The sequence below is a fragment of the Hyaena hyaena genome, unplaced genomic scaffold, assembly GCF_003009895.1.
Source record: "Hyaena hyaena isolate Hyena2069 unplaced genomic scaffold, ASM300989v1 scaffold_328, whole genome shotgun sequence".
NCBI lineage: Eukaryota > Metazoa > Chordata > Mammalia > Carnivora > Hyaenidae > Hyaena > Hyaena hyaena.
In genome coordinates this window covers 1,988,212-2,003,716 of record NW_024080958.1, presented here as the reverse complement: position 1 = coordinate 2,003,716, position 15,505 = coordinate 1,988,212, and positions in this window count along the sequence as shown.

Below are 15,505 nucleotides of genomic sequence, written 5' to 3'. Positions count from 1 at the left end.
CACTCATTCGGTAAAGGACTTTCGAGAAGTAGCTTTGGACCAGGCACGATGCTAGTGCCTGTGATCAGAAATAACCAAAAGAGATGAGGAGGCTGCCCTGGTAGATATCGCCATGCGGTAACACCTTGTCCCACCCCAGACCTTTGGTTGCAACATTAGAATAGCTGCCATGTGCATTCACTCAGCTTGGCTCCTTTTTGTCACATTCTGGGAATAACTTCTGTGTTGACTGTGGCTGGCCAATCACCTCTGGGCTTCACCCTGAACGCCCAGCCAGCCAAGCATGCTCTCAGCCTTTTAAGCTGAATTTAGCCAGACACTGTGCTTGCCCCTGAGCTGACTGCCTTTTTGTTTGTTTTTCCCAACTTTTGAAGTCATAGAATTTTACAAAAGCAAAGAGAGAAATCTAATGAATCCCCATGTAGCCTCCATCACACAGCTTTTTCAGTTATCAGCAGTTTATGAATATTTTTTAATGCTTTTATTCATTTTTAAGAGAGAGAGTACAAGCAGGGGAGAGGCCGAGAGAGAGGGGGCAGAGGATCTGAAATGGGCTCTGTGCTGACGGCAGAGATCCTGATCTGGGGCTCAAACTCAGGAACCGTGAGATCATGACCTGAGCAGAAGTCAGGTGCTCAACCAACTGAACTACCAGGTGCCCCTCAACAATTGTTTCTTCTCTCTGCCCCCACATTTTTTCCTTGAGTTATTTAAATAAAATTCCAGATATAATGTCTTTCTAATCTATAAGTAATTTGGTATGCATATCTAACAGAGAAGGGCATTTAAAAAAACATTATTGCCATGCCATTACTAACTCTACCAAAATAAATAATATTCCCAATTCTAATATCTCTTCTTTGTCTTCCCAACTGATTCCAAAATGCCTTTTTAGACTTTGTGTTTGAATCAAGATCCAAAGTTCTCACACTGTATCTGGTTGATATGTTCTGCTAAGTTACTTTTTTTTAATTAAATGTTTTATTTTGAGATAATCATGCATCACATGCACTTATAGATGATTACAGAGATATTCATGTACCTTCCAGCCACTTACCCCAGCGGTAGCATCTTGCAGAATCAGCATACAGTTTCACATCAGGATATCTGCATTGGATATTGTCACCGAGCTGACTTTTGAAAGTTATCAGTATTCCAAAACTTCTAAAACAATAACAGTTAAATAAGAAATGCTATTTTCTGGGGCACTTGGGTGGCTCAGTTTGTGGTTGGGCGTCCGACTTCAGCTCAGGTCATGATCTCACAGTTCGTGGGTTCGAGCCCGCCATCGGGCTCTGTGCTGACAGCTCAGAGCCTGGAGCCTGCTTCAGATTCTGTGTCTTCCTCTCTCTCTGTCTCTCCCCCACTCATGCTCTGCCTCTCTCAAAAATAAATAAACATTAATTAAAAAAAAAGGAAATGCTATTTTCTTTCTTATTGAATTCAGTCATGCTCTATCTAGCTTTATTTCCTTTGTAGGAAGGAAAACACTATCACAAAGAGGCCTTTGATACGGACGCCCTAATGCATCGCTATTTCATGGTGGTCACATCCCCATTTTCCAAAGAGGTCAGACCTCACTTCACAGAAACACGCAGGCCAACAGGAGTGTGGGCAGGCGTCTCTGGTTTCCTCGAGACCCTCTGAGTTCCCTACCAAAGCACTGCCAAAAGCCTTCCATTCAGAGACTGTGCCTTGTGACTGTAGAGGATGCGATTCATTATATCCCATGATAAACACATCTTTGGGGATCACCCTGAAGGTGAGTCAGGCAGTGAATCACTCTCTTCCCTGCCACTCTCCTGATGGGGCCTATAGCCTCTCCAGACCCAGGACAGCAGGCGTTACTCATTTATACATTTTCTACTTTGCAGGAGGGATTGCCTGGGCGTGCCACTGCTCAGTAAGTGATCTGACTTGCAATTATTTTTTGGAGAAGCCAAATGGAAATCAGTGGGCTTTTTGTGTGTGTGTTCCCAATATTGGCGGCTTTCTTTGAAAAGAGATAAGACACCTTCCTTAGGGGTCCCACCATTGCACGCAGCTTGGTTGTAGATGTGGACATGGAAGTGATAAAGGAAAGGAGGCTATTTTTAAGCACCTATGCACCAGGAACTATAGTAGAAAGTGTACATGCATCCCACCTTTAAGTCCAGACGACTGTACTCATGAAATAAGATAGTTCTCTCCTTCTTGACCATAAGGAAACAGAGAGGGTTTCAAAGTCCCTAAGCCGATGAGTGTAAGTCAGGTCAAAGCACAGCCCAGAGTACACACTTTCATCCTTGGAGTAGTCTCCCTTCAGATGACTCCTGTACCCTGCACTGTGCATGTCATGGGACCATATCATGGAAACTTCCAAAGAAACCTGATTTTACCTTAAGAAGAAAATATTAGGAGATGGCATAAAGACTGCTATAAGCATGGAAAACCGTTCCATCATCACACCACTTACTCATGCACAGTCCTTACTAGTAATGGAAAAAAATTGTTTATTTGCTTATTCGATTTTTAAATTAATGAGTTAATTAATTTTTACTTATTTGATTTTAGTTTATCTTCCCCTCTAGAATTAAAGAGTGAGCATTGCTGTTTGGTTCTCCATAGAGATGCCTGGAACGTAACAGGCACTAAATATATATTGATTACATGGATAAATGAATATTTAGTGAGAATAAACAAAATCGAGTGAAAGGTCTGTGCCTGGGATTTAGCTGGTGCTTAAAAAAAATGGAGTCCCTTTTATGACATGCATTAAGGGCTGTGGGAAACTTGGCCCTGAGCTATCTTTCCAGCCTCCTCTCCACCTGCTACCCTACCAATGTTCTTCCTTCCATTCACACTAGTGTCCTTCACCTCTGCACCCCTGCCCCGACCACATGCCCTTCCCCCACTACCTTTCTTCCATCTCAGCTATTCTCTCCGGGTCTCATGTTAGAATCCTTTGATCTTCTAAGATCCCACTGAGGGTCCTAATGAGCAACCACAGTTGAGAATTGCTGGTGTTTGTGCAGCTGAAGGGGCATCTGGTTGCAGGCATTTGAGACATAGGCAGTCATTGTTACAGCCAATGTGTAATTCTGACCAAGCGACGCTATATGTCAAGACCTGGATTACCTCTCACTTCCTCATCCCTGTCAGTCCTACTTGATACCTCCCTGCTCTGAAATCCTGCGGTCCCTCAAGTTCTCCACACTTCACTTGGCAACTGATATATTTCACCTTTAGTTCATAAGTTATTTTTCACGTCAGCTCTTTTCTTTATTTATTCAGATCCCCAGATGCAGGGCATTTGCAAAAATATAAAGGATCATAGACAGTTTGGAGCTTCTTTTCACAAGCTCATTCAGAATGGCTCCGAGTCCAAGGTTCCTCCTTGCTGACTAACAAGGAAAGTTCTCTGGTAATGACATGACCTCAAAGTTCTCCCCACACTAACACCCCACACAGCCTCACTAAAAAGCAGGAGGGTGTGGGAGGGAAGCAATAAAGTGAGCTCCCTCCTTCCCAGGGAGCTGGCTCCATCCCCTTCTTCTTCCTGTTGTTCTTCACACTTAGCTCATTCATCCAACAGACATTTCTTAAACATCTGCTTATGTGAGCCAAAGGAATGAACAGACTCTACTATAGCAGTCTTGACCTCAGAAAAGTTCTAGGACATCCCTTAATACACATTAATGAGTCAGGAGCAAATTCAGATGTATTCATGACACTCCTTCTTCCCCACTGCATTTGCTTTTGTGAAAAAAAAGAAAAAAGAAAAAAAAAGAAAAGAAAAGAAACAAGGAAAAAAAGTGTAAGACTAGGAGAATTTGGAGGTGGGCGGGTGGTCATGTGGGAGCTGTTCATGTTCTTCGCTCAGTTTTTTTACAGTCCTAAAACTGCTAAAAATAAAGTCAAATTTAACAATTCAACAGATCTGTATTTCGGCCATCTAGTATGTCCCAAGTGCTGTGATAATGTGTATTTAGGTGCCAGGAGCATTTTTATTGACCTGAACAAACTCTTGTTGAGTATATCCACCAGGTCAAGAATCATTCTTGACACCGGATATATAGACAGGTCATGGGACAGAGCCAGCTCAGAGTTGAGGGAGAGACATGGGTGGATTCAAAGAACAAGCTTATGGATACCAGCAGAGCAGAAATGAACTGCAAGAAAGAATTCCAAGGAAACAAATAATATGGTCAGAGAACAAAAACACAGTTAAAGTAAGTAGGATGACATAAATTCTTGTGCTGACGGGATTAATAGTATTCAGATCCTGGCCCTACCACTTACTTGCCGGGTAAAGCTATCTGATGCTTCCATTTTTTTAGTTTCCTCTATAAAATGGGATAACAATGTCTACTCCATAATGTTAGAGGCTTAAGTAAATCATGTTAGAGAAAAAAAATATTCTGACTCTGTTGAAATGATAAAGAAGACTTTATTTAGGACTATTGCAATGGATGTCAAGACTGTTAGAGTAGAGGGGCACCTGGGTGGCTTCGTCGGTTAAGCGTCCGGCTTTCGCTTAGGTCATGATCTCGCGGTTCGTGGGTTTGAGCCCCGCGTCGGGCTCTGTGCTGACTGCCAGCTCAGAGCCTGGAGCCTGTTTCAGTCTGTGACTCCCTCTCTCTCTGACCCTTCCCTGCTCACAGTGTCTCTCTCTCCTAGAAATAAATAAAACATTAAAAAAAAAAAAGACTGTTAGAGTAGAAAAGAGAAATTGGGCTCAACTCTGAATACAGCAAAGATGGTGGGGGTTTATAGCCACTGAGGGGAGTAAGGGGGGTCAGTGGATAGAAAATTCCTAAAAGGAGATATCAAGGGTAGGGGGATTCTTGCTAAACCAACTTAATAGAGCATCTGCTAAAGGCCAACATGATCAGACACCAAGTATAGGGGATGTTGATCAGTGATTGAGGGTGATCATATAGCAATCATTGGAAGGGATCTTCACAAAACTGGCCTAGCAGGATTCTTGCTAAGACTGAGCTGTTCAGGCCTCAGAAGAATAGGGGCCAGAGTTGGGGCCTAGTCAACAAGGCCCAGAGGAGCCTGACTAAAGTTGGACAAGGAGAGAAACCTTATCACTTAAGACATATGAAGTATTTATATCGGTATCTGGCTGTCTTGCTCTGTTCAGGGTGCTCTAACAAAACATGATAGACTAGGAAGCTTAAACAACAGACATTTATTTCTCACAGCTCTGGAAGATGATAAGTCCAAGATCAAAGTGCCATAAAATTCTGTGTCTGGTGAGGACTCGCTTGCTGGCTTGCAGACGGCTGCCTTGCCACTGGCTGTCCTATACGTGAAAGCAAATGAACATAGACATCTCCCTGTCTTCTTCTTCCAATGAAGGCATTAATCCCATTGTGGAGACAGTACTCATGACCTCATTTCAACCTAATTATCTCCCAAAGGCCTCACTTCTGCAGAGAATGTTAGGGCCTCAACATATGAATTTAGGGATATACATTGAACCTATAATACTAACACATATTAGATATTCAGTATTGGTGGCACTGAATCCCCATTCATTCCATTTTTTTCGCATTATATTTTCAAAGTTTGGGAAGATAACAAAAGCTAATATACACTTTATATATGCTGTTACTTTTTCCAGCTTAGAAGAATTTAATATATAATTTTTGACATAGGTGAGTTTAATATAGAAAATTCTGTACCTGCTCTTTTTGCTTAATTATAAACAAAGAATTTCTCTGTGTTACACCAAACTCTTTGTAAATGTATATGCAGCGTTTAGAGTAGATTTTCTTAATAGACACTATTTAGGTCATTTCCTACTTTTCCCTAAAGTCATTATTATTTTTGATGATGATACCTCCTCTTCGATGAAGATTGTTTCCTTATGAAAGATTATGAGAACAAAAAGTCCAAATCAAATCCTATCACTGACCTGTCAGGAATGGTGGAGCCTTCACTGTGAAGGGTTGTAATCTGGGGGAATACCTTCCTCACCTCTCCACTGGGTCCAGAGAAAGCAACTGCCTTCTCTGAGTCTCATTTTGCTTATCTGTAAAAGGACAAAAACTGCCCATTTGAGTTAAGTTGGCACAAAGATTAAAGGATGTGTCATATGAAAAGAAACCTAGAAATGCATCGGGGCAAGCAAATGACCTAATAGCCAATTTCACTGCAATAGTCTGCATAAAACTTAGATAACATCCCTTCACCGGTTTTTCTAGGACTTCCTCTTTTTTAGCCGGAAGTCCTTCCTGAAAGGGTGGATGCTGTGTCTGGAGCCCTTGGCAGGTAGGCTACTTGTATCTCTTCTAGCTCACCAGTGCTCACAGCTGAGAAGTAGGAGTTGTTTCTTTTTCTTCTGAAGGGGGGGGTCTGACAGTTGGAGTTCCTGTAGGGAGGAGGGGCTCATCTCCCATCATGTTCCCCTCATTCTTAAGCAGGAGACATGAACGCAAATGGACCAGAGGCACTAGACCCTTTGGGGTCTGAGGATGGTCCAGACTCCAGTACTTGGTACTGTCTAAGGGAAGAAGAGCAGCCATGTGCTCAGACTCACGCTCCCCCCCTCAGAAGGCCATGTGGGGTAGTACCCAGAATGTGTTGGAGAAGGATGTCTAGTGCCTCAATAGAAACTCGCTTGTATTCAGAAGCCTTCCTTGGATACACATATCACCAAAATTTTGCATATAATTCAAGGGATTCAAAAACTTCCAGAAGCTAATATGGATGGGCACCACACTTAAGAATCTCAATGTCGAGGGGCACCTGGGTGGCTCAGTCGGTTAAGCATCCGACTTCGGCTCAGGTCATGATATTGCAGTCTGTGGGTTCAAGCCCCACATCAGGCTCTGTGCTGAAATCTCAGAGCCCGGAGCCTGTTTCCAATTCTGTGTCTCCTCCTCTCTCTCCCCCTCTCCAGCTCGTGCTCTGTCTCTCTCTGTCTCAAAAATAAGTAAACGTTAAAAAATTTAAAAAACAAAATCTCAGTGTCGATTTATTGAAATCATTTTACAAATTCTATCTTATCCAGGATAAATACTAGTTACATTTCTTTGTAATTCAAATAATGTATCTATGATATGCTCATGATATACGTGCATACATTCACATACAGTTGTTTTGGTTTTGGCTTGGTTTGGTTTCATTTTTAAGAGGAAACAGAGGGATACAGGAGAGCAGCTGCTCACTTGACAGACCTTCAGCCAAATCTACCTCCACGCCCCAATTTTGCTAAGTCACGCTATCAATTTGGTTCACCCTCTGCTAAGGAGGAAAAGCATTCAGGCCAGTACTGAAGCCCCACTTCCCTTCCACACTGTGGTTAGGACCAACTGTAAAAGTGCTTCGGGAAGATCAGAGTGCCATTAAAATGTAAGGAACATTTGTTGTGATAATTTCATTACTCTCATTTCTGGGAAAATTAGCTCGTAAGTGCAGAAAAATCCAATGTCCAATATTCAAAACAGAAGAGGTAAACCAATAGTAAAAGCATGACCTCTTCATGGCAACTTTGAGGAGGTATAAGTGTGTGTTGCTTTTGGCAAATTCACAGAGAAGGACCCATGCTTAGTTGCCACCTTTCCCAGACTTCTGTACTACTTCTTCTGTGGTCTCAATCCAGTGACTAGATATGGTAGCTCTGAGACACACTTGGAGGCTTCCACTGACTCAGCCATGCCAGGTCTGGACAATGTAGATCATTTGTCTAAATCCTAATCTTATAAAACCCTGATTCCATAATACTTATTGAGATTCTGCGTCCCCAATTGAACTCTGACTGACGTGTGTCTGTGTGTGTGTTCACCAGCATTTGCTGCTTCCACAGCCTAATTTTGACTCAAGAACCAGCCCTTCAATATCTGACACAGACACTGCCCACCCACACCTACAGTCAATACCCACCTACCCCCATGTCCCTGACCTTTCCTCAGTGACCAAGGCTATGAGAACATAATTGTGGTTGACCACAATGAACACATACCTTAGATCTTACAAGAAGTGCTCAGCTGTGGTTTTCCTGATCTGAGTCAGAGGGCCAGCTCTCAGGATTTACTCTTTCCTTGTGAAATGACCTAAATCAAAACCCCAGGGCCTATGAGAACAAGAGACGCCTGGCAGAAAAGGGGCAAGAAGCTAGAACCGAAGCTCCTATAGCTACAGTGATGATTCCTTCACCCAGTGGGTTGTGTGTAGAAGGAAATCAGCAGTCAAAAGGTCTAAGACCGAGTGCTTACCGGCCACTACCCCGAGACACGTGCTCACTTCACCTCTCTGAGCCTTAAGCTTTCTGTGTTTGAAATGTAGCAAAGCATATTCAATCCATGAGGCTGTGAAAATGCTTATCTTTATGAATAATAAAATTCCATATAAATACATAAGATATATTAAAATACAACATGATATACATGCATATCAAGGTTCAGAGAAGCAGAACCTCTATGAGGAATATGGAATCCTAGTTTTGTAAGAATTAGACTTTAGACAAACTATCTACACTCACCAGCCTTGACATGGAGTGAGGAGGTCGGATCTTTCTGGGGTTATCTCACAGCTAGGGCATCCAGCTGCTGGATTGGGCTGTTGAGGAGGCTGGCATAGATGTCGGTAGAAGCTCCTAGGTGTAGCCGAGTATCTAGTGCTAGACAGGGGTCACAGTGGTTAGCAGAATGTGAGATGAGCAAGCAAAACTGGTGATCAGTAGAAGAGGCTTTGACATGTACTTCCTATGTGTTAAAAATCCCTGTGATGACACTCTCAGCCGGCACCATGGCTGTGTGCTAGGTATGCCCTCACAGTAATCTGTAAGTAATCTCCAGCAGTGACCCCACTAGGCACAGGATAAACTCGCAATTCTCAAACACAGCATTCAGTCTTTCTGAGTTCTCTAGAACTCAGTACTTTTTCAGCCTTATCTGCTAATGACCCTCTCTGCTCACCTTACTTTCTGTACAGGATGAAATATTTGCTTCTCTCCGAGTACAATGTGAATTTTAATCTTTGTATCTTCTGTCTGTCCATAAAACATTCCAATGTGTGTCTGCTTAGTGGTTTACTTACCCTTCCATTTCCTCAAATACAACAGTCTTGACAAGTAAAGATGCATTTAGATCAAGGAAATTTGGCTACTCCAGGGCAGGCAGAGGAGAGCTGTCCTCACCCAACAGCCAACGTATTCACTGGTATTTGGGGCTTAGAGTTTCTCTCCAAAGAATATAGGGCAAGAATCCAAAGCACATATCTTTTGCATTCAGCAGATATGCATAGAGATAGAGGAGCCTGGTAGGAGGAAAATAATCAGAACTCTGTCCACTTCCTTTTGAAGTTCAGAGTAATAAAAAGCATGATAGATTAGAGTGTCCCTGACCCAAGGCACAGGAAGAACAAGGGGGCCCTAAAAGGAGCCCCACCACCACCACTAATGAGGAGAGGCAAAGGGCAGACTATGGGGCTGGGTCAGCTGTGAGGGCTGGCTCTCTCCCCAGTGTGCCTCTGGTACTGAAAGCTGTTCAGATCAGAGCTCTGGCACTGCAAGTATGTATCTTCGGAGGAAATGGTTAGACTGTGTAAATCTAAAATATTATCTTATTGAATGTATAACTGGGAACCTAAACAGAACAGCTAAGCAGGACCTGACAGAAATATTTCCCTCATAACCCAAGAACCTACCAAGACCCGGAAGTGGGAAGGCAGGAATGGAAAGGAAGGCATCTGGGGTACCAGAGTCAGCAACTCAATCAGACACACATGGCCATGAGGTTTAGAACTTCTGGCAGGTTGTTAAATCCAGCTGCAAGATGCCAGCCCTGGGACCTACAGGCAGAAGGCGGGATCGTCCACGGGGTTGGTGGACATCAGAAGGCATGACTCAATTCCTCTTCTAACAGCAGTTATCAGTAGGAACACAGGGCCCTAACCAAGTCCAAACAACTATAAGAAGAATCCTAGGAAATTGAAGAAATGAAAGGTAAAATTTCTGCTGCTTGGGTAAATAGAACTGTTAGCCACTCTAATTTGGAAAATTAATGGAAATGTAACTTTATTGTGTTTTCCCATGCTGATGGCGTTTCCGATGATTGGGTTATACAACAGATGAAGAAAGAGGGAAAAACATGAAGGAACAGAAAGAGGGAAAGAAAGAGAAGAGTGAAATAACATCTCTGAGTGCTAGGCTCTGGATGGAATCTGTCTTTGCCTTCACATTACCCAACTCCAGTGCTCACTGGATCTTTATAACAGCCCTGCAAGGAAAGCATATTATCCACGTCTTACTAAAAAACATGCAGTTCAGAGAGGCTAGTCCACTTGTTCAAGTTCTTAAAAGATGCAAGTGGCAACACCAGTTTTTTTAGAAACCCGAACCATTATGCTTGTTCGAGAGATATTTCCAGTTACTTACTTAGATTTCTGTACAAATTGAAGGCAGATGGGATAGCTGGCTGGCTCAAGTAGAGCATGTGACTCTTGGTCTCTGGGTTGTGAGTTCAGACTCCATGTTGGGTATAGAGCTTACTTTTAAAAAAGGCAGATGACCACAGAATTTCTCATTTGTTTGGGACATTGGCAAACACCATATTTCTTCTAGAAGCATCATATTATCACTCAGCATCAAGACGGTTTGGATGTTGGCAAATCTTGCTTCCTTTCTTCCAGACCTTTCCAACCATAGCAGATAGCCAGAATTAGAAGGCGAGAACGTGCTCTTAGTGAGTTCATGATGACACTTTAAATGTTCCCTTTTTGATGTCAAGAAGCATTTTCTCAACTAGAAAATTCCTTTTTTGTGACTATTCCACCAAACTGAATTCTAGGGAAAATGCTAGTTTTATACATGTATAAATCCATCTGCAATTATATTATATATATAGATATATATCATCCTCCCCCCCCAAAGTCAGTTGTATAAATATACAACTATCCATCTATCTTTCACTTATCTGTATATCTATGTATATGTAAACACACACATACATAAAATGATATACTTGCAAGGGGATATAATTGACCCATCTGCACCTTTATATACATTTATACAACTATTATATATATATATATAATATACTTATACAATTATACAATATATAATGTATCTGAAGTTATTTTGCAAATTGGATGGTAAGATATGGAAGCTAAAACAAGAATTTAAGACTATGTTCTGTATATCCCATATATTTTATCATGTGCCTTATGTAGCGTTGCCTCATCTCGTGTTCACCACAATCTTGGAAAATAACATTTCCATCTGTATTTGAAAGATGAAGAAAGGAGTTCAAACAAATTAATTTACTTTTTAGGTATGCAGCACAGGTTAAGTAACAGAATCTATTACTCACTGTAAACCTGAACACCTTTATTAACTAAAAGAAATAATGCACCTAACTTAAAAACCAGCTTAAAAAGCTGTCCATCCCCTGAAGATAAAGGATGGTATCTATTTGACAACATCTTCAAATCTAATGCCCAGAAAACACCTAGGGCATAGGAGGTGACCAATGTATTTGTTGATGAAGTAATTCCTCAGTGGAGGCTCCATGTGGCCTATTGACATTGTTCTAAAATGTCCCTGATGCTCTGAACTCTATTTACAGAGATAATACCTGGATTGGAATGCATATAACTAGTTTCTAAACTCAGTTTGGGTCTGCATGACCTAAAATATAAGCAGTCCTTCCTCCAAAAGCTAAAACTAAAACATACTGTTCTGATAATAAGTGTGTTTGCATGAACTCCGGCACTTAAAAGTGCATTCCTCTTAGGTAGCTGGTGTCAATATTTAGTCTAAAAGGTTTAAGTATGGAACAAATCTTGGGAATCCTCTCTGAAAAGGAAGACATTCTCCCATTTTTTTTCTAAATAAATCCAGAATGGTCCATCTGAAAAATCTGTGTAGAGACTGTTTTCTGGTATAGCAAGGATGCAAATATGATCTTACTTACCTTCACTAGTTTGTCTCGTCCCTCCAATATAGATACACACACACACACACACACACACACGCACATGCACACACTGTTCCAGGCCATAAGAGAAGTATAGAAAAAGTAGCAACTATATCCAGATTTATTTCAGCACTCAGAACCTTGTTAGAAAAGTAAGAGAAGCAAGCATAAGTGATTAACAGCACATATAAGACAATCAGTCACCGATTGCAAGATTGGGTATAGGTCATGTCATATTTAAGATGAGTGAAGAGCAAATGAATGCTAGAGAATCCCAGAAATGTAATGAAGTCAGAGAAATATACTATACACCCAAATCAAATCTCTTTGCCTTGCAAATAGTAGACCATAACCTGAACTGACTTGCACAGAAATAGGATGTGTATGATAAGGAGGGAAGGACATGTGTCTGCCGGGTGCTCCAGGAGGCAGATGCCAGGAAGGATTTAAGTTCAGTGGCTTATTAGGGGATAAGGTCTGTGAAAGTAAAAAGAGTGGGAGAAGGATTGAGCAGGGAAAATTCTCAGACTGAGGAAGACCAGCCAATGTGGCAGTGAAGGGGAGAGGAACAATTAATGAGCAGGGAGAGTCTCTGTGTGATACAGATCTGAAGGTCTCAGATCTTTCCAACTCTGTGTGGGGAATATGGAGTCAAGATCACCCCTTAGAGGAGTCCTGAGTTGGACATAAGTGGCCAGGCTCTAGTACGTCCATGACACTCAGTCATTGGCTAAGGGATGGACAGAAGAAGGTGGCACGAGAGGATGGCAGCCCCCTTATTGTGATTGGTCTTGGACTGAATCTGATGCTCATCACTCCCATCCCCACTGCCCATTCTAACCTCCCCACAGATTACCCTGCCCTTCAGATGCCCTTCAGATACTACATCAGCTGGTCTCAGTGACTGTACCAGGCAAGGTTCTCCAGAGAATCAAAACCAATAGGGCAGGTCTAGAGAGCTCTCTCTCTCTCTCTCTCTCTCATTCTCTGTGTGTGTGTGACATCTATCTATCTATCTATCTTCTATCGATTGTCGCCATCATCTATCAAAAGAGATTTCGTAAGAGGAATTGGTTGACACAACTGGAATTGACTTACATGTTTGCAGGGCTGCCTGGGCAAGTCTGGGATCTTTTCTTTTCTTTTAAATAGTTTATTGTCAAGTCGGTTTCCATATAACACCCAAAATGTCTGGGATCTTTAAAGGGAGGCTGGCAAACTGGAAACTTAGGCAGGAGTTGATGTTGCACTCTTGAGGTAGAATTTCTTCTTCCTGAAAGAAACCTCAGTATTTGTTCTTAAGCTCTCCAACTGATTGAATAAGGCCCATCCCATTATCAACAGTAGTCTTGTTTACTTAAAGTCAGCTGGTTGCAGATGTTAACCACATCTATAGTATACCTTTAATGCAGCACCTAGATCAGTAGTTAAGTAACTGAGTATAAAACTTTAGCTGAGTTGTCTCACAAAATTCACCATCACAGTGGATTGCCTGGGAAAGTAACCCAGAATCCAATTCCTAAGTGGTCTGCATGGGCCCATTCCCACAGTTCCTCTGCTATGAAGTGGGAAGCTTGGTCAGATGCTACATTATTTAGGATGTCATAACCATATATCTGAAACTCTAGAAGTCACCTGAGAGTGTCAGTGGCTGAGGTAATGTGGGCGAGAAAAGCAAACGCATAAAAGAATAAGTGTCCATACTGCAAGAATAAACCACTGCCCATTCAGCATGAAAAGGGACTAATGAAGGGGCACCTGGGGGGCTCAGTCAGCTAAGTGTCCAACTCTTGATTTCAGTTCAGGTCATGATCTCATGGTTCATGAGATCAAGCCTTGCCTCAGACTCCATACTGTCCGTGTTTGGGATTCTCTCTCTTCTCTCTTTCTCCCTCTCTCTCTATGATGCTCCCTTACTCACATATGATCAGTCTCTCCCTTCCTCCCTCCCTCCCTCTCTCTCTGTCTCTCTCTCAACACACAAAAAAATACTGAATTATTTTCTTGGATTTACATTTTCAAATTTTCAAATAGAAAAATAGTTTAACACAATTGGTCCAGAGTTTCCATTTCTAGTCCTATGTTAAGGGGAAAATATCATATAGAAAAAATATGTAATGCTCCAGCTCATCCATCCTCAGCATGAGAGGGAGCAATTCTCCAACAGAGGAAATCATAGTGGATTGTGTGTCAGGAAGTTTACCAAAACACACTGGTCACACCTTTATAGATTAAGGTCAGGTGTTTTCTCAGGCATTCTTATCCTTCTGGCAGCCATAGAGATGTGCCACCTAGACCACCCTTCAAGAGAGAACCTGCTGCTTGAAGGGAGGTTAGTTGCAGCCTCCATCTCCTGAACATTTGTGATGGGCTGCACTGTTCACATTGGGGCAGCTCTGAGTCAATGGCTGTGACCACCAGGGGTAATAAAGAACAGCCATTCTGTCTGATGCAGGACACTTATTCTGAAGCTCCCTGGTCCTTGACTTAGACTCTCAGCTGCATTGACATCTGAGGCTTCACAGGAGCCAGATATACACTGAGATTGGCAGACTTTTCCCACCTACTCTTGTGTGCTCTTCCTTTATGCTTCACAGAAGTCTTCCCAAAACATTTCTTCTTCTTTTTATTATTTGAGAGAGAGAGAGAGAGAGAGAGAGAGAGAGAGAGAGAGAGAGAGAGAGAATCCCAAGCAGGCTCCACATTCAGCACAGATCCCAACATGGGACTTGAACCCATGACACTGGGATCGTGACATGAGCCAAAATTGAGTCAGATGCTCAACCTACTGAGCCACCAAGGTGCCCTACAATACATTTATTCTAACTCCCTCTTGGCCATGTGCTTCTCAGGGTACAGTTCTGAACAGTGTTGGGCAAGGAAAGGTTAAATAGTAATGACTCCTTGGTTTCAGAGATGGAGGATCTTAACAAGTGTGTGTACACTGAGAAGTCCCACCCATATCCGCCTTTAATGACATCTGTATAGCTCCATCTGCTGAGAGTGCTGTTAGCACATAGCCTCCAGTTCTCAGTAACTTGATTACATATGGTGGTCTTGGGAAAACCCTCTCAATTCTCTGGGTCTTAACATCCCTATCTGTAAAATGAGAGTCTTGGAAACCCCTTCCAATGTGAAATACTCTGATTCTATCATTCCCTCCTTCTCTATCAAATGTATCAATCATCAGTGAATTGATATTAAGTGAAACATCAATTAGATAGAGATTGACAAACAGAAAGAAACTAATTCCCTGATATCAGGTCTCTACCACCTAAATCTTAACTTTATGAGATGTTCTCAGTTCAGGGATGAGCCCAGAGACCAAATTTCCACATTTCCTTCATTAGCATCTATAGTCCAAACAGTTATTACTGCTGTAATGTTTAGTCACCCTGAAGCCCTGTGAAAGCCTTGGCCATTCACAAAGGTCCCCCTGGTTAGGGTCACTGGGATCTTCTTCCCAAATCCAGGAAGAGTATGATGCATCCCACAAATATTTGTAACCACAAAGGGAGAGACAGAGGAAAAAATTTACCAGCACACTCATTCCTTGTGGCATGATAATCTTTTCATTGGTTCAGAATTTATTC